Source organism: Triturus cristatus, chromosome 9 (genome assembly GCF_964204655.1).
Source record: "Triturus cristatus chromosome 9, aTriCri1.1, whole genome shotgun sequence".
Taxonomy (NCBI): Eukaryota; Metazoa; Chordata; class Amphibia; order Caudata; family Salamandridae; genus Triturus; species Triturus cristatus.
In genome coordinates this window covers 416,974,901-416,995,961 of record NC_140592.1, presented here as the reverse complement: position 1 = coordinate 416,995,961, position 21,061 = coordinate 416,974,901, and positions in this window count along the sequence as shown.

Here is a 21,061-nt window from a genome sequence, read left to right as displayed (position 1 = left end):
TCACACAAAAACCTGGAAATCAACATGGAGTAAAAAAGGGAACCAACCTAAACAGGAACTCAGTACCCGCTCGAATTAAACGCACCTGCCCTCACATTGGGAACAACGTGCAATTAAAAATCTACAGAAAACTGATAAACCATGCTCTTCGGAGACTGAAGAAAGATAATTCCAATTTTACAACCTGACGAGATCTGAGGACATTGAAAGCAAAGCGGGGAAAATTAATTTGGAACCTCAAAAAAGAAGCTGAGGAAGCTCTACGGCCCAAACTTTTGCATGATATTAAAAACAACAACAGTGTCCAATTCTGGCAAAAGGCTAATACTCTTGCCATGATAAATCACAAATTGTGCTGATGCACACACTCAATGTTCATATATAGTATACAAGTTATTGAGATAACACAAAATTCAATTGGGCTCCTGATCTTTTAGTCTTCTTTTATTTGCAAAGTCTTCCATTCCCAAGGCGTTTCGTCGCTATGGTAATCAACCGTGCGACTTCCTCAGGGCTTAAACTTCAATTAGGTCATGTATCTCCCGTATTCGTGTATGAATTCCAACTATAATGTTACTCCACGTTTCAAAAGAAGATATCCAAAATACTCTTGCCAGCCCGTTACATCAAGTCATAAATTCTCACGTAACAGAAGAGGCTTGGACAACCCACCTGCAAACTCACTTCAATAAAGATTGTGCAACCGAACCGCACAAGGAAAATTACCTGTTCGAAGGTGATGTCCAAACACTTCAAATACCCTCTAATACAACTACAGAACAGCCTCTTATCATTACGAGGGAACAAATCTGTAAAAGAATTTCAAAGGGAAGGCGCGAAGGAGCCCCGGGACCAAATTGGATCCTGCCCATACTATTTAAACAAGACCCAAATTACTGGGCATCTGTATTGAAACCGACCTTCGAATCAATCTTACGCTCATCGGCGATACCATCTTCATGGAGGGGTTCAATCATCTCCCCCAAAAAAGGCAACAGGGACAATCCCAAAAACTACCGGTTGGTAGCTCTAATTGCCAATGAAGCCAATTACTACGCCGGATAGCTCTTACAAGAACTAACATCGTGGGCGAAGGGAATCTCTACAATCCCGATAAACCAAACAGGCTTCTGTAAGAACATGGGGACTACCACCAAAATCATGGCCCTCTCATTAATGATAGACGCCACACTTATCACAAAACAGCCCTTGTATCTTTATTTCATTGACTGCAGCTCAGCATTTGATCACATAAATAGGAACTTATTGTGGCAAAAACTAATTTCACCACTCCTACTAAAACAACTAGTGCTCTTGCACAGTAACAACTGGGTGCAAGTAAAATTGGGCACAGGAGACCATCTGACAAAAAAGATCCTAACCACCAACAGACTAAAACAAGGCTGCCTGCTCGCTCCGCTACTATTTAATCTTTTTATGGCAGAGCTTTCAAACTCTCTCAATGACAACAACTCGCACGCTCCCAAAATAGGCGGCCTCCAACTGCCTAACCTTTTCTACGCAGACGACTTGGTCCTTATAAGCCGGACACCAGTGGGCCTACAGCCACTGCTTGATACTGCTTGATACTACATCTCGGTACTCTGAGGAGAATAAACTTAACATCAACAGAGAATAAAATAAAACTCTCTGAGTGAACTGGCGCAAGAAAAGGACACAACCTCGCTGGCACCGGGCTTCATGTAAGCTGGAAGCTGTACAAAATTACAAGTACCTGGGAATCATCATCGATGATAAAGGATAGAACACAGCTCAACTGGAGGCCATAAAAAAAAGGGGACTAAGGATTGCGGTGGCACTAAGAAATCTAAAGAACAACATCTCTGGCCCAAATTTACTTCCCTTGATCAGAGTGATCCAGGCAAAGCTCATACCATCAATCAGCTACGGAAGCGAAGCCATGAGAGGGAAAGATGCTGAAACTCTGGATTGTACAATAACGAGAGAAATTCGAATGATTTTTGGGCTACCATGATACACATCTCCCGCACAACTAAGGCTGGAGTTCGGGATTCAAAGGCAAGGGATCGCCCGCAAAGGGGCATTTATTAAAAGCTGGTTCAAAATCAAAAGGGGTCCACCTGACTCATTAAACATGCATCTGTGGAAAGAATTGAACACCAAGGGGGCACACCCAGCCTGACGTTACCTGGACTACTCACTCAACCAGTTGGGTTTGCAGGAACTTTGGGGGGTTCCTGCAATCGTTGCCAGCTTCAAAAAAATTGTAAACGATGTGATCAAAAAGGAATCACTTATACAGGACAAGGCCACCCTGAGTGAACGCGCTCACGGCTGGCTTACCCTGCAGACCTACAGCAAGGCATCACCACAAGCCTACCTCCTGACGAGCTTCTCTAGAGTAACCAAAGAGAAATTTCTGAAACACCATCTGGGCATACTACCATCTGCACATCATATGCCACCTTGGCTACATACCCCGAAGCCAGCAATTTGCCGACTCTGTGGGGAGGGCGAGGAGGACATAGTGCACCAACTAACTATATGTGAGGCCCTAAAACAGGAACAACGGACCCTGTTAAGACCTTTCCTCAATAAGAAATCCATCTGAACCAGCAGACAAGCAGGTCTAGCATCCTTTACTGCCAAGGACATCCAACTAAGTTGTCACCTGGTAAAATACTTTTCTGCTGCAGAATCAATTATAAAAAAGCAGGCAACCCATCTCGCAGACTGCATTATGGGGTCTGCGCCGCTTTCCTAAATGAGAGCTACAGTAGCGTTAAGACTGGTACACCATACACTTTAAGGACTGCGCAGCTGCTTCAAATGGGGACTTCATTCACACCAAACATGTATACAATGCACTTTAAAAGCTTCGCATTAGGTTTTACTCTTTTCAAACCCTTTTTTTCTAAGCTAATCATATTTTTTTCTCTCTCGTTTTCTTCACACATTATTGAATTTTATTGTGTTTTAACAACGATCCATTTTAGGTCACAAAAAAAATGTTAGAGAGAAATTTTAATGCATGATTGTAAAGGTTTTAGATAACTGTACAATAAACTCAACTCCAGCCAAAACACTTTTCTCCCAAAATGAATACGGGTAAGAAGTGTCCAGCTAAAAAGAGGTCCTGACAACTATGGTACCGCCAAACCCATTCCAGTGGGAGTAAGATTCCATCACTTTCTGCACTACTGGCATCAGGATGTGATAGATGCTTGGGTGTTGGAGGTAATCAGCAAAGATTATGCAATAGACTTTCAACAGCTTTCTCTCAGAATTTGAGTATAGATAACGCATGCTCCAGTGGTAGGTCCCAAGAGGCTGGCTCTTTTACAGGGCGTGGATTATTTGCTCAAAAAGAGAGCAATTGGAAAAGTTGCCCAGATGGATACAGGAATAGGAGCATGTTCAATCATTTTCCTTGTTCAGAACGTTTTAGAGGCTTACTGACCTGTCCTGGATCTAAAATGGGTCAATTCGTTGATAAGGTCTCTTCACTTGCAAATGGTGACTCTGCAACCCATAATCCTTGTTAATAAGATCAGGGGATTAGTTAACATCAATGAATCTGAAGGACACCTATTTGCATATTGGGGCCCTTTCCTCTCAGTAAGGTAAGTGCAAGAGACACCCCTTTGAGTCTGTTTCTCCCTCTGCTCATATGACAATATTAATCCCTTGACTCAATTTTTTCTAAAGCACCCTGAACAACGTGAGTAATCCCTTCCTTATCACTCATTTGGTGTGCACGCCTCCAACTCTGGCACAATATTGCTTTGTGTCATCAGGTATGCTTCCAAAAACCCTAACTTTACAAAACGCATGGTTCTTACTGTTCCTATCTGAGTTAGTCTTTCATTGTTTCATTACAGGTGTCCCCCAATTCAAGGTCCTGACGAGACCCACCATTGTTTAAGGAGTCAAAACGTCATTGCCTCACATTATAACAAACCATATTGAAAGGAGGCTGTTGTAGGACATTATTTATTTAAAAATGGTCATTAATATGTATTAAGAAACCCTGCTATATGTTGTAATTTGTCACACCTGTTATGTTGGTTCTTTTTCACATGAGACACTGAGCACAGTCTGCATGTTTCCAATACAGACTTCATAAGTATTTTGAACAACAGTATTGGTCTCGTTATTGTTTTCTGTCTAAAGTTTCTTCTTCAGCATCTTATTTCAGTTTTTATTTTGTCATTCTGCTGTCGTACCATTGAGAATTCTTACATTCGCCACGAGAACCATTGTTTTCTTTTAAATATAAACTTTCTATTAGGGACATTTTCAGAATTGCAATTTAAAATCCGACTTCACCATAAGTTGGGATTTTAAATTATGATTCCAGATACATCAGCCTTGAGTAGTTTATCTCTTACAGATTGTGAATTACACTTATAAAATGTAATAGGGTAATTCCAATGTTATCCTATAGGAAAGATAGGTAAGTGATAAACATCTTTGAGGGTTTTCCCAACCAGGACATGTGAAAGTTAAAAGTCTGTGTCCTGCCTCTTAAATACACAACACCTTGCCCTCTGGGTTGTCTGGGCTTACTTTAGGGGTGGCATATATGTATAAACAAGCATTGGCACACAGCCAATAGTTCTCGCTTGTGAGACCTTTTAAGTGTTTAGCCATGCAGCACAGTATCCATTATTTTACATTAGCCATTAAAGACATTAAAGTTTGTGGTAAATCATCTATGATATTCTAGGTCTATTACTTCCAGGCATTACTTCATGTCCTTTGACAGTGTTGGCATTCTGATGCCTATGCAAATTTGAGCATACCCACACACACAGCAGACACACACAGAAGACACAACGTGCATGCACACACACACTGTAGATAGCCACTGCACACAGAAACAACGCAGACAGACACCACACGCACACACACTGCAGACAGGCACTGCATGCACGCACATTGCACACAGGCATCACACACACATACAACAATGGCATACCATCAACCTCTACCCTAAAGCTCTGTGTGAATGGCTGCAGACTCGACTCAGGTGGTAGGCCTTACAAATTGTTTTTCAACAGTTTTATAAAGTGCAAACTCAAACCAAAGATATTGTGCCAGTTTCCATTTGCACCAGTTACATTAGACAATGTCACTTTTTTATTTTTTTATTCACAGGGCAAGGAAGTTATTTCTACAGAATCACATAATGTTAGACAGGTGAACGTGGTTCCCCAGTTGCAAAGTCGGAAGCTCGGGCTGTAATGGCACAACTTGTCCATGCTGTATGAGGCATGGGGTGCAGCAGGAGAAAGGAGAATGCAACTACATTCTGGGGGTGAGTTTTGCTTAGGGGATGTTATATGAGCCTAAAACTGCTTACATCAAAAATAATGTGAGGTTGTTACTCACATATAAAAAAATATATTTTGAGGACCGGAAGGTGCATTAAACTTGAAGTGTCAATTTATTTTAATAGCGTTACAACAAACAAATGATGGACGGAATGCTGACAATGCAGACATTCTCCCCCAGTCAAGAGATCTGGGTTAAATCCATCGTCCTTTTGCCCACTACGCCACCCCAGTTCAGACATGGCCATATGCAAATCAGTCTTGACCCTGTGCCTCATGGGAACAGTCCAGCCCGAACTGCCAAGCCATGTCTTCCCTGGACCGGAATCAAGCATCCTAGGACCGGTTTCTGGCTATCAGCCGTCATCAGCCAGGATAGCTTGACTCCAGTGGCGTAGTGAGCACGGGTCCCACGTCTGGGAATACCCATCCCACTTAGGGCGAAAAGCGTTACAACAAACAAATGATGGACGGAATGCTGACAATGCAGACATTCTCCCCCAGTCAAGAGATCTGGGTTAAATCCATCGTCCTTTTGCCCACTACGCCACCCCAGTTCAGACATGGCCATATGCAAATCAGTCTTGACCCTGTGCCTCATGGGAACAGTCCAGCCCGAACTGCCAAGCCATGTCTTCCCTGGACCGGAATCAAGCATCCTAGGACCGGTTTCTGGCTATCAGCCGTCATCAGCCAGGATAGCTTGACTCCAGTGGCGTAGTGAGCACGGGTCCCACGTCTGGGAATACCCATCCCACTTAGGGCGAAAAGCGTTACAACAAACAAATGATGGACGGAATGCTGACAATGCAGACATTCTCCCCCAGTCAAGAGATCTGGGTTAAATCCATCGTTCTTTTGCCCACTACGCCACCCCAGTTCAGACATGGCCATATGCAAATCAGTCTTGACCCTGTGCCTCATGGGAACAGTCCAGCCCGAACTGCCAAGCCATGTCTTCCCTGGACCGGAATCAAGCATCCTAGGACCGGTTTCTGGCTATCAGCCGTCATCAGCCAGGATAGCTTGACTCCAGTGGCGTAGTGAGCACGGGTCCCACGTCTGGGAATACCCATCCCACTTAGGGCGAAAAGCGTTACAACAAACAAATGATGGACGGAATGCTGACAATGCAGACATTCTCCCCCAGTCAAGAGATCTGGGTTAAATACATCGTTCTTTTGCCCACTACGCCACCCCAGTTCAGACATGGCCATATGCAAATCAGTCTTGACCCTGTGCCTCATGGGAACAGTCCAGCCTGAACTGCCAAGCCATGTCTTCCCTGGACCGGAATCAAGCATCCTAGGACCGGTTTCTGGCTATCAGCCGTCATCAGCCAGGATAGCTTGACTCCAGTGGCGTAGTGAGCACGGGTCCCACGTCTCGGAATACCCATCCCACTTAGGGCGAAAAGAGTTACAACAAACAAATGATGGACGGAATGCTGACAATGCAGACATTCTCCCCCAGTCAAGAGATCTGGGTTAAATCCATCGTTCTTTTGCCCACTACGCCACCCCAGTTCAGACATGGCCATATGCAAATCAGTCTTGACCCTGTGCCTCATGGGAACAGTCCAGCCCAAACTGCCAAGCCATGTCTTCCCTGGACCGGAATCAAGCATCCTAGGACCGGTTTCTGGCTATCAGCCGTCATCAGCCAGGATAGCTTGACTCCAGTGGCGTAGTGAGCACGGGTCCCACGTCTGGGAATACCCATCCCACTTAGGGCGAAAAGCGTTACCCAGATCTCTTGACTGGGGGAGAATGTCTGCATTGTCAGCATTCCGTCCATCATTTGTTTGTTGTAACGCTTTTCGCCCTAAGTGGGATGGGTATTCCCAGACGTGGGACCCGTGCTCACTATGCCACTGGAGTCAAGCTATCCTGGCTGATGACGGCTGATAGCCAGAAACCGGTCCTAGAATGCTTGATTCCGGTCCAGGGAAGACATGGCTTGGAAGTTCGGGCTGGACTGTTCCCATGAGGCACAGGGTCAAGACTGATTTGCATATGGCCATGTCTAAACTGGGGTGGCGTAGTGGGCAAAAGAACGATGGATTTAACCCAGATCTCTTGACTGGGGGAGAATGTCTGCATTGTCAGCATTCCGTCCATCATTTGTTTGTTGTAACGCTTTTCGCCCTAAGTGGGATGGGTATTGCCAGATGTGGGACCCGTGCTCACTACGCCACTGGAGTCAAGCTATCCTGGCTGATGACGGCTGATAGCCAGAAACCGGTCCTAGGATGCTTGATTCCGGTCCAGGGAAGACATGGCTTGGCAGTTCGGGCTGGACTGTTCCCATGAGGCACAGGGTCAAGACTGATTTGCATATGGCCATGTCTAAACTGGGGTGGCGTAGTGGGCAAAAGAATGATGGATTTAACCCAGATCTCTTGACTGGGGGAGAATGTCTGCATTGTCAGCATTCCGTCCATCATTTGTTTGTTGTAACGCTTTTCGTCCTAAGTGGGATGGGTATTCCCAGACGTGGGACCCGTGCTCACTACGCCACTGGAGTCAAGCTATCCTGGCTGATGACGGCTGATAGCCAGAAACCGGTCCTAGAATGCTTGATTCCGGTCCAGGGAAGACATGGCTTGGAAGTTCGGGCTGGACTGTTCCCATGAGGCACAGGGTCAAGACTGATTTGCATATGGCCATGTCTAAACTGGGGTGGCGTAGTGGGCAAAAGAACGATGGATTTAACCCAGATCTCTTGACTGGGGGAGAATGTCTGCATTGTCAGCATTCCGTCCATCATTTGTTTGTTGTAACGCTTTTCGCCCTAAGTGGGATGGGTATTGCCAGATGTGGGACCCGTGCTCACTACGCCACTGGAGTCAAGCTATCCTGGCTGATGACGGCTGATAGCCAGAAACCGGTCCTAGGATGCTTGATTCCGGTCCAGGGAAGACATGGCTTGGCAGTTCGGGCTGGACTGTTCCCATGAGGCACAGGGTCAAGACTGATTTGCATATGGCCATGTCTAAACTGGGGTGGCGTAGTGGGCAAAAGAATGATGGATTTAACCCAGATCTCTTGACTGGGGGAGAATGTCTGCATTGTCAGCATTCCGTCCATCATTTGTTTGTTGTAACGCTTTTCGTCCTAAGTGGGATGGGTATTCCCAGACGTGGGACCCGTGCTCACTACGCCACTGGAGTCAAGCTATCCTGGCTGATGACGGCTGATAGCCAGAAACCGGTCCTAGGATGCTTGATTCCGGTCCAGGGAAGACATGGCTTGGCAGTTCGGGCTGGACTGTTCCCATGAGGCACAGGGTCAAGACTGATTTGCATATGGCCATGTCTAAACTGGGGTGGCGTAGTGGGCAAAAGAACGATGGATTTAACCCAGATCTCTTGACTGGGGGAGAATGTCTGCATTGTCAGCATTCCGTCCATCATTTGTTTGTTGTAACCCTTTTCGCCCTAAGTGGGATGGGTATTCCCAGACGTGGGACCCGTGCTCACTACGCCACTGGAGTCAAGCTATCCTGGCTGATGACGGCTGATAGCCAGAAACCGGTCCTAGGATGCTTGATTCCGGTCCAGGGAAGACATGGCTTGGCAGTTCGGGCTGGACTGTTCCCATGAGGCACAGGGTCAAGACTGATTTGCATATGGCCATGTCTAAACTGGGGTGGCGTAGTGGGCAAAAGAACGATGGATTTAACCCAGATCTCTTGACTGGGGGAGAATGTCTGCATTGTCAGCATTCCGTCCAATATTTGTTTGTTGTAACGCTTTTCGCCCTAAGTGGGATGGGTATTCCCAGACGTGGGACCCGTGCCCACTACGCCACTGGAGTCAAGCTATCCTGGCTGATGACGGCTGATAGCCAGAAACCGGTCCTAGGATGCTTGATTCCGGTCCAGGGAAGACATGGCTTGGCAGTTCGGGCTGGACTGTTCCCATGAGGCACAGGGTGAAGACTGATTTGCATATGGCCATGTCTAAACTGGGGTGGCGTAGTGGGCAAAAGAACGATGGATTTAACCCAGATCTCTTGACCGGGGGAGAATGTCTGCATTGTCAGCATTCCGTCCATCATTTGTTTGTTGTAACGCTTTTCGCCCTAAGTGGGATGGGTATTCCCAGACGTGGGACCGGTGCTCACTACGCCACTGGAGTCAAGCTATCCTGGCTGATGACGGCTGATAGCCAGAAACCGGTCCTAGGAAGCTTGATTCCGGTCCAGGGAAGACATGGCTTGGCAGTTCTTGCTGGACTGTTCCCATGAGGCACAGGGTCAAGACTGATTTGCATATGGCCATGTCTAAACTGGGGTGGCGTAGTGGGCAAAAGAACAATGGATTTAACGCAGATCTCTTGACTGGGGGAGAATGTCTGCATTGTCAGCATTCCGTCCATCATTTGTTTGTTGTAACGCTTTTCGCCCTAAGTGGGATGGGTATTCCCAGACGTGGGACCCGTGCTCACTACGCCACTGGAGTCAAGCTATCCTGGCTGATGACGGCTGATAGCCAGAAACCGGTCCTAGGATGCTTGATTCCGGTCCAGGGAAGACATGGCTTGGCAGTTCGGGCTGGACTGTTCCCATGAGGCACAGGGTCAAGACTGATTTGCATATTACCATGTCTAAACTGGGGTGGCGTAGTGGGCAAAAGAACGATGGATTTAACCCAGATCTCTTGACTGGGGGAGAATGTCTGCATTGTCAGCATTCCGTCCATCATTTGTTTGTTGTAACGCTTTTCGACCTAAGTGGGATGGGTATTCCCAGACGTGGGACCCGTGCTCACTACGCCACTGGAGTCAAGCTATCCTGGCTGATGACGGCTGATAGTCAGAAACCGGTCCTAGAATGCTTGATTCCGGTCCAGGGAAGACATGGCTTGGCAGTTCGGGCTGGACTGTTCCCATGAGGCACAGGGTCAAGACTGATTTGCATATGGCCATGTCTAAACTGGGGTGGCGTAGTGGGCAAAAGAACGATGGATTTAACCCAGATCTCTTGACTGGGGGAGAATGTCTGCATTGTCAGCATTCCGTCCATCATTTGTTTGTTGTAACAATTTATTTTAATAGGTCTAAAAGTTAATATGCATTGTGCATGCAGAAAGCAATGTGTAAGACCTTTTTTGGGGAAAAGTTCTCCTGCAGTAGTAGCCATTGATGCTGGATACTGCTTTCCAGCCTTTTATATCAAACACATTCTGGTGCAGAAGTAGTAGATGTAGGCAGAGACCATTTTAAAGCGCCTTGGGAGGAATAATGTGGGTATGATAACATTGTAGCAGCTATTTATGCAAAGGGTGCTTAAAAACACTTTGGGGCAGATCTATGTCGGAGATGCGCCACTTTTACGCCGCCGTTGCGTCACTTTTGTGACGCAGCGGCGGTGTAAACCCTGCGCCACGTTGCGCCATATTTACATCGTGACGCATCTATGGAGATGCGTCACGATGTAAAGCCCTGCGCCACGTAAAACCTGCGTCAGGTTTCACGTGGGCGTGTCGACATAGGGGGGGGCGTTCCGTCGCAGGAACGCCCCTGAAAAGTGACTCAGTCAAATCTATAAGATTTGACTGAGTCACTTTCCCAACGCTGATGCGCCAAAACCCTGCGCCTGCTTGAAGCAGGCGTAAGGCTTGACGCACCATGTTAGGGATAGGGTTGGTTGGAACAGTGCTGGAGTTGCGTCGCGCTTGCGACGCAACTGAAGCACTGCGCCAACCTTACGCCATTGGATGCGTCACGCATCTGTTTATTCCTGCACCATGATGCGCCGCATTATAAATGCGGCGCATCATGTGTGGCGCAAGGGTAAACTTGCGTGACGCATCATTCCTGGCGCATCCTTGCTGATTTGCAGGGATGCGCCAGGCAACATAAATCTGCCCCTGTATATGTAACAAAGATTAAAATACAAACTGAGGCACTGTTAAGAGGAGAAATAATATAATTGAGGTGCTCCAAAAAGCTGAATACTTTAGGTTTGAAAAGACAGCGATAAGGCAAAAAAAACTGTTATAATGCCAGCCTGAAGCATGTAACAGAAGCGCTTGACTTTTTTTCGCTTTGAAAATGGTTTGAAACATTAAATTATTCAGTGGGTAAACACGCAATGCAGGACTGCATTTCTAAAAAGAGCAAATTAATGTTCAGCAGTAAAGACGTCTGCAGCTACAGTATTGCCAGCAAACTGAGGCACAGTTTAACGAGAGAAATACATTGATTTTCGCGCTCCCTGAGGTTGAGGTGCTCCACATACCCTCATACTTTAGAAAGGCTTGGAAAAGGCAGAGATAAGGGAAACAACCTACAATAAGCATACAACAAACTAATGCATGCTCAGTGCCGCTACATCCGGGCTCCCCTCCTCCTATCCCTCCGCACCTCTGGGTGTAAAACGCCTGCCGCACGTAACACAGCGCCCGCTTCCTCCGGTTTGCTCTGGGTCATGCCCCGAAGAGCTTCTACAGAAAAATGCAACAGGTCTGAGGGCTGCACCTCTAGCAACTGCACCAGGGCAGGTGCCTCGGCCAGAACAAGAACCTGCTTGGCCATCGGCCCTGCACTGTCACCGCACGATGCAATTAGATCCACAGCAACCGGAGACACGGACCTAAGGAGAGCAGCCTTGACTCCGCCCACACAGTCATCAGGAATAACAATCTCCATGCACCTACCAAAAAAGAATGTTTTCATCTGTAACGTATGTGGTGTGCAAAGCGCTGCAATACCTACGTATCGAGTTTGTGGTAAATAAAAAAAAATTAAATTAACTGACAGGTTTTTTTCCTGGTTCTGGTGGCGGGCTCACACGCAAAGTAAAATGGAAGAAAACGTGCAAGATATTTATACAATGAATGCTTCACAGCTTACTGAGGATAAAATGTGTAGTAGAAAAACAAGGAAGTAGTCCCTAAATGAAAAGATAACAGCCCAGCAGCGTAACTAAACAGTAGTTGGTCGGTACTGCTTCCTGCAAAACGGAAGCAATACGGAACTGACGTATCCGATCGCCAGCCAACAATAAGCCAGGTAAGAAGAGAAATGCCAGAATTAACCAATGGCAAGTGGCAGTAGAAATTACCCTTCATATTCTGTTTACTACAGGTCTTGCGACAGCGCATGCGCTGTCTAGGCTCAACCTAAAAAAGAAGGTATGGACCTATCAAGAGGTTTATCTTGCCAGGTCGACATCTCAGTTTAAAACTACACACACAGGCTCTGTATTGGCAGGCCTACGACATGGTTAGAGGACTACTTAAGGAGGTGCCATAATCATTGCTGCAGGCCCATTAGTAGCATTTAATTTGCAGGCCCTGTGCATATGTAGTGCACTTTACTAGGGAGTTATAAGTAAATTAAATATACCTTTTGGGGATGAGCCAATATTACCATGTTTAGGAGAGAGAGCACAAGCATGTTAGCACTGGTTAGCAGTGGTAAAGTGCACAGAGTCCAAAGACTAGCAAGAACAAGGTCAGAAAACTGGGGGAGGTAGGCAAAAAGTTGGAGGAATGACCATCCTAAGGCTCTCAGGTCTAACAGAGAAGTTTAAAATAGTAAATTTGTGAGAAATAATTAATGTGTATGTGTATGTGTGTGTGTGTGTGTGTGTGGTGTGTGCAAGTGTGTCAAGATAGAGTGTTTGTGAGAGTTCCTGTTGTGCTTGTGACAATTGTAGTTGTTTTCTTCCTGAGAGTGGGGGAGGTGATGTGTGTGTGTCAGTCTGATGTGTGCCAGTGAGAGAGGATGTAAAGAAGTGTGGTTTAGTCATAAGGTAGGTGCCATTCGAGTATGTGTTACAGTAGCAGTGAACCCAAGAGTGACCTCAGATTCAAAATGTCAAAGTTCATGGCTCAGTCAAAATGAATACGTCCCATAGTCCTTTGAAGTGTTAGTGTGCAGAGGAGATTCCAAAGATTCTATAAGGAGATCAAATGCTTTGTTTTGTTGTTTTTACAGTTCACGGTTTCCTCTTTCAAATATTTACCTTTATACAGATATTTAATCTGCCAATTAAGTGCAGTAGTTGTTTTGTTGTATGAACAATTCTTAGGTACACATTTCAGGTACTAGCAATAAACATGCAAACTTGTATGCCCTTTTGCTTACCACTCTTGTTTAACCTCTTTTAATTCCGATGGCTCACCAACTCTTGTTACCAACCCCTTTGGCTCTACAATGCATAGTTACTCTGCTGAACTGTTGATCAGTTGTCTTCTCCCAGATACTTGATTTTCTAAAAGCAGGTGGAGGCTCACGATGACATTCCAGGGTCAGAAGAGTAATAACCATGGGAATCATGGTTAGAGCTACTGATTCCCTCTAACCCTTAATTTCTCATTGAAGCATCCTAGTCTGTCTCACTTATATTCTGCTTGTATTTACCCCCAAATCCCAGAATTACTGATACACCTTGTATCATTTACAAGTGGGGTGATTACAGGACGCATTACTCTGGCACTCAGAGCTATGCCTGTATATTAGATGTAACAAGTGCCCCAGTAGAAAGGCTTCTAATGAGGCCTTTCCGTCTCCCCCAGCAACCAATCATAAGAAATCCATCTAATAAAAGCTCTTCCCCTGCCATTTCTCCTATCAGTAATCAAGCTCACAACCAACACACTAGCTAATTGTTTCACAGTGGAAGGGTGGCAGAGAGTATTATTAAAATAAGGGAATAGGATGCACAGTAATGTTTGTATAGGTAATTATTGAAGCATTACCCTTGCATCCCTCCCTAGGTTGAATGAATTACAAATTATTTTATTATTATTTTTTTCATTTTACAGAGTTTTATATGGCGCAAACTTGATCCGAAGGTAACGGGTATCAGGGCGCTTTATATAGCACCAGTTGCTTTACATGAGGATACATTCATTTATTTATTTTGTTAGGCACAAGTGAGACTTAGCAAGCCAACAAATATGTACAACATTGTATGCTGAGCAGAAACAAGATTTTATTGAAACAGACATTCAACTCTCCTCTATTCCTTAATAGAGGATAGAACTTTTTAGCCAAAGACATCATTAATGTTATGCACCTCTGAAAGTCGATAATGTCTGGTAAAGGTGGAGGAGTCAGCCCATGTAGCACCTGACATATTTCAGATCTTGAAGCCCTATGCAACTCTGCAATAGTAGAAGAGATGCTACGAGTCAATCTCCCTTGCATCCCCAATGGAGGAACCTGAACTTCCACTTTATTGGCTTTTTGCAATAAGGGACTTGATTCACCTTCTCAAAGTCTAAGTTTCCTGCTTCTCAACTTTCTTTGTTGGATGAAAGTTACAAACAATGATTCAACCACCTAAAGGGCTGAACCCTCTATAAATAGATGAGAAGAACTCTCCTAACATCTTGCAAGTTTAAACTACATTCCTCATCCAAGGACGAAGAAAGACAACATTTTAGAAAAATCACTTTCTGTTGCTTTTAAAAGAAGGAATAGTTCTTCAAGATAAATAAAGGCACGGAAATCAGCACCACCCTGTCCTGGGAAATGTTTCAGAAGGGAACTTATAGGATAAAGCACCTAAGTCTCCCAACCTCCTAGCAAATGTGTTGGCCACAAGAAAGAAAGTCTTAAGAGCAAAGCTGATGTGTCTTGGCTTGCACCAAAGGCTCAAATGGAGCTTTTGTTAATGGCTCTAAAAACCAAAGTTGAATCCTAGGTAGGAAAATACCTTCACTTTCGTGGACAAGTACTACCCATTTCAAGGGTTTTAAGCCAATCCTCTTTCCATTTCTTTTCCTGGCCACCCTGTTACTGAGGCTTGTCATTAGGGACCACCTTGTTTAGCAACTGCATTACCTTCCATAAATTATGTATGGTCTCATGAGCATTGTCTACGCCTTGTACTGGCTCATTCTTCTTTCTCTTAGACTCACGCTGCTCACCCTTTCTCTATTATTGTTTCAGCTCTCTCTCTGGTTCCTTGTATCCCCCTGAGTCCTGATGATGATCCCACCATTTTTATTGAGATCAAAATGCGGTCAACTTTAAAAACACAGAACCCTGTATGATAGTTGAGAATGAGTTGTAACAGGCTGTGCTGTTCTTGTGTTTGTTGATACGCTTGTTGATTACAATTCATCAACTGAGTATATCACCTCTAAAGAGAGCACTGAGCACATTTATTTTGTACCAATCAATATGCACTGTGTCGCTATGTGTACTGAAATTGTTTTACATGAACTCCTTTGTATACTTGTTATTCTCTATTTGGTTCTTTGCATCTAAAGTGTTAATACAAGGGATCTGTGTGTTTTTTTGTTATAGTTATTAGCCAAGTTCCCCAGTGATCCTTCGGTGTCCATTGAGGTTGAGGTGCTCCACATACCCTCATACTTTAGAAAGGCTTGGAAAAGGCAGAGATAAGGGAAACAACCTACAATAAGCATACAACAAACTAATGCATGCTCAGTGCCGCTACATCCGGGCTCCCCTCCTCCTATCCCTCCGCACCTCTGGGTGTAAAACGCCTGCCGCACGTAACACAGCGCCCGCTTCCTCCGGTTTGCTCTGGGTCATGCCCCGAAGAGCTTCTACAGAAAAATGCAACAGGTCTGAGGGCTGCACCTCTAGCAACTGCACCAGGGCAGGTGCCTCGGCCAGAACAAGAACCTGCTTGGCCATCGGCCCTGCACTGTCACCGCACGATGCAATTAGATCCACAGCAACCGGAGACACGGACCTAAGGAGAGCAGCCTTGACTCCGCCCACACAGTCATCAGGAATAACAATCTCCATGCACCTACCAAAAAAGAATGTTTTCATCTGTAACGTATGTGGTGTGCAAAGCGCTGCAATACCTACGTATCGAGTTTGTGGTAAATAAAAAAAAATTAAATTAACTGACAGGTTTTTTTCCTGGTTCTGGTGGCGGGCTCACACGCAAAGTAAAATGGAAGAAAACGTGCAAGATATTTATACAATGAATGCTTCACAGCTTACTGAGGATAAAATGTGTAGTAGAAAAACAAGGAAGTAGTCCCTAAATGAAAAGATAACAGCCCAGCAGCGTAACTAAACAGTAGTTGGTCGGTACTGCTTCCTGCAAAACGGAAGCAAAACGGAACTGACGTATCCGATCGCCAGCCAACAATAAGCCAGGTAAGAAGAGAAATGCCAGAATTAACCAATGGCAAGTGGCAGTAGAAATTACCCTTCATATTCTGTTTACTACAGGTCTTGCGACAGCGCATGCGCTGTCTAGGCTCAACCTAAAAAAGAAGGTATGGACCTATCAAGAGGTTTATCTTGCCAGGTCGACATCTCAGTTTAAAACTACACACACAGGCTCTGTATTGGCAGGCCTACGACATGGTTAGAGGACTACTTAAGGAGGTGCCATAATCATTGCTGCAGGCCCATTAGTAGCATTTAATTTGCAGGCCCTGTGCATATGTAGTGCACTTTACTAGGGAGTTATAAGTAAATTAAATATACCTTTTGGGGATGAGCCAATATTACCATGTTTAGGAGAGAGAGCACAAGCATGTTAGCACTGGTTAGCAGTGGTAAAGTGCACAGAGTCCAAAGACTAGCAAGAACAAGGTCAGAAAACTGGGGGAGGTAGGCAAAAAGTTGGAGGAATGACCATCCTAAGGCTCTCAGGTCTAACAGAGAAGTTTAAAATAGTAAATTTGTGAGAAATAATTAATGTGTATGTGTATGTGTGTGTGTGTGTGTGTGTGGTGTGTGCAAGTGTGTCAAGATAGAGTGTTTGTGAGAGTTCCTGTTGTGCTTGTGACAATTGTAGTTGTTTTCTTCCTGAGAGTGGGGGAGGTGATGTGTGTGTGTCAGTCTGATGTGTGCCAGTGAGAGAGGATGTAAAGAAGTGTGGTTTAGTCATAAGGTAGGTGCCATTCGAGTATGTGTTACAGTAGCAGTGAACCCAAGAGTGACCTCAGATTCAAAATGTCAAAGTTCATGGCTCAGTCAAAATGAATACGTCCCATAGTCCTTTGAAGTGTTAGTGTGCAGAGGAGATTCCAAAGATTCTATAAGGAGATCAAATGCTTTGTTTTGTTGTTTTTACAGTTCACGGTTTCCTCTTTCAAATATTTACCTTTATACAGATATTTAATCTGCCAATTAAGTGCAGTAGTTGTTTTGTTGTATGAACAATTCTTAGGTACACATTTCAGGTACTAGCAATAAACATGCAAACTTGTATGCCCTTTTGCTTACCACTCTTGTTTAACCTCTTTTAATTCCGATGGCTCACCAACTCTTGTTACCAACCCCTTTGGCTCTACAATGCATAGTTACTCTGCTGAACTGTTGATCAGTTGTCTTCTCCCAGATACTTGATTTTCTAAAAGCAGGTGGAGGCTCACGATGACATTCCAGGGTCAGAAGAGTAATAACCATGGGAATCATGGTTAGAGCTACTGATTCCCTCTAACCCTTAATTTCTCATTGAAGCATCCTAGTCTGTCTCACTTATATTCTGCTTGTATTTACCCCCAAATCCCAGAATTACTGATACACCTTGTATCATTTACAAGTGGGGTGATTACAGGACGCATTACTCTGGCACTCAGAGCTATGCCTGTATATTAGATGTAACAAGTGCCCCAGTAGAAAGGCTTCTAATGAGGCCTTTCCGTCTCCCCCAGCAACCAATCATAAGAAATCCATCTAATAAAAGCTCTTCCCCTGCCATTTCTCCTATCAGTAATCAAGCTCACAACCAACACACTAGCTAATTGTTTCACAGTGGAAGGGTGGCAGAGAGTATTATTAAAATAAGGGAATAGGATGCACAGTAATGTTTGTATAGGTAATTATTGAAGCATTACCCTTGCATCCCTCCCTAGGTTGAATGAATTACAAATTATTTTATTATTATTTTTTTCATTTTACAGAGTTTTATATGGCGCAAACTTGATCCGAAGGTAACGGGTATCAGGGCGCTTTATATAGCACCAGTTGCTTTACATGAGGATACATTCATTTATTTATTTTGTTAGGCACAAGTGAGACTTAGCAAGCCAACAAATATGTACAACATTGTATGCTGAGCAGAAACAAGATTTTATTGAAACAGACATTCAACTCTCCTCTATTCCTTAATAGAGGATAGAACTTTTTAGCCAAAGACATCATTAATGTTATGCACCTCTGAAAGTCGATAATGTCTGGTAAAGGTGGAGGAGTCAGCCCATGTAGCACCTGACATATTTCAGATCTTGAAGCCCTATGCAACTCTGCAATAGTAGAAGAGATGCTACGAGTCAATCTCCCTTGCATCCCCAATGGAGGAACCTGAACTTCCACTTTATTGGCTTTTTGCAATAAGGGACTTGATTCACCTTCTCAAAGTCTAAGTTTCCTGCTTCTCAACTTTCTTTGTTGGATGAAAGTTACAAACAATGATTCAACCACCTAAAGGGCTGAACCCTCTATAAATAGATGAGAAGAACTCTCCTAACATCTTGCAAGTTTAAACTACATTCCTCATCCAAGGACGAAGAAAGACAACATTTTAGAAAAATCACTTTCTGTTGCTTTTAAAAGAAGGAATAGTTCTTCAAGATAAATAAAGGCACGGAAATCAGCACCACCCTGTCCTGGGAAATGTTTCAGAAGGGAACTTATAGGATAAAGCACCTAAGTCTCCCAACCTCCTAGCAAATGTGTTGGCCACAAGAAAGAAAGTCTTAAGAGCAAAGCTGATGTGTCTTGGCTTGCACCAAAGGCTCAAATGGAGCTTTTGTTAATGGCTCTAAAAACCAAAGTTGAATCCTAGGTAGGAAAATACCTTCACTTTCGTGGACAAGTACTACCCATTTCAAGGGTTTTAAGCCAATCCTCTTTCCATTTCTTTTCCTGGCCACCCTGTTACTGAGGCTTGTCATTAGGGACCACCTTGTTTAGCAACTGCATTACCTTCCATAAATTATGTATGGTCTCATGAGCATTGTCTACGCCTTGTACTGGCTCATTCTTCTTTCTCTTAGACTCACGCTGCTCACCCTTTCTCTATTATTGTTTCAGCTCTCTCTCTGGTTCCTTGTATCCCCCTGAGTCCTGATGATGATCCCACCATTTTTATTGAGATCAAAATGCGGTCAACTTTAAAAACACAGAACCCTGTATGATAGTTGAGAATGAGTTGTAACAGGCTGTGCTGTTCTTGTGTTTGTTGATACGCTTGTTGATTACAATTCATCAACTGAGTATATCACCTCTAAAGAGAGCACTGAGCACATTTATTTTGTACCAATCAATATGCACTGTGTCGCTATGTGTACTGAAATTGTTTTACATGAACTCCTTTGTATACTTGTTATTCTCTATTTGGTTCTTTGCATCTAAAGTGTTAATACAAGGGATCTGTGTGTTTTTTTGTTATAGTTATTAGCCAAGTTCCCCAGTGATCCTTCGGTGTCCATTGAGGAAATATTATTTATGGAGTCAACTAAGTCACAGACTTCTCTCGCTGTCAGTCAGTAAATATCCTCTTATGTACCTGCAGGTAATACAGGAAGGGAGAGAGTTAAACGTGGCACTTCTGGTCAATGAAATCCAAGTCATAAATACTCACAATCAACATCACATCAAAATTATTTTAAAAAAATTACTTTCATTAATATGAAACACATGGTGTCCTTCTAGGGTCAACGGGGCCCCTATAGGCCCTTTTTTATTTTTAATGGGACTGCAGATCTCCGGATCCACCACAGATCCACTGTCTCATCAAAAAAAATACAGTTTGTGGGCAAGGGGCTCAGGGTATCCCTACCCTTCCCCTATATGTTTTCTTTTACTTTTTTTGAGGACAGAAAACTGAGTGTCCAAGTCCTAAAATTGCTGCTGTCCCACTTTGTTGCTGTGGTGGTAGCTAATCACATCAAATCTTTTGATCGTTTGGATCCACTGATCCTCCACGCCCCTATGTATGTATAAAAAGAAACTGAACGTATTTACACCAAATCACAAGAAGCACACTTTATGTATCAAGATATAGCTTTCTGCCAAGTTTTGTGTAATTCCGTTCAGCTGTTTTGGCTGTATCTGTGTCTAATTTTCCAATGGATAATTGCACAAGGAAAATGTGTTGAGACTTTTTCTTGGAATGTTTTGTGAAGGTTTGTCATATGGCACCAAAGTTATTCCAAACCGAAAAATCAATTTCCTATGGAAATCTGGTACTAACTATAACTACCTAGTCTGACAGCCACTGGGTAATATATATATATATATATTCACTGAAAAAACCATAGGTTTCACACATGTTATAGTTAGCTGTACATTTCACTCGTAAAAAAACAATGAAATTCCCCCGTTATAGTTAGTGCAGGCAACTATAACTCACGCGACCGCAATCCTCTGCTGATGCTAATACTGTATTTAGACACTTATTTGCCCATGTCTTCTTCCATTAAATTTTAGCTATACATATATTACAAATATTTTTTTTTCATAAAGACACATATGTCATCAGCAGAAGATTGCGGTCGCGTGAGTTATAGTTGCCTGCACTAACTATAACGGGGGAATTTCATTGGTTTTTTACGAGTGAAATGTACAGCTAACTATAACATGTGTGAAACCTATGGTTTTTTCAGTGAATTTGCAAGGTTTTTTAAATGCTAATTCCTAACTATAACGTGTGTGAAACCTATGGTTTTTTCAGTGAATTTGTACGGTTTTTTAAATGCTAAGTTACTTTACGCCATTCGTGGCGTGCGCGCCCAGTTAACGCAGTTCGTTCCGTTCGCGCACCGTGCGCGCACAGTGA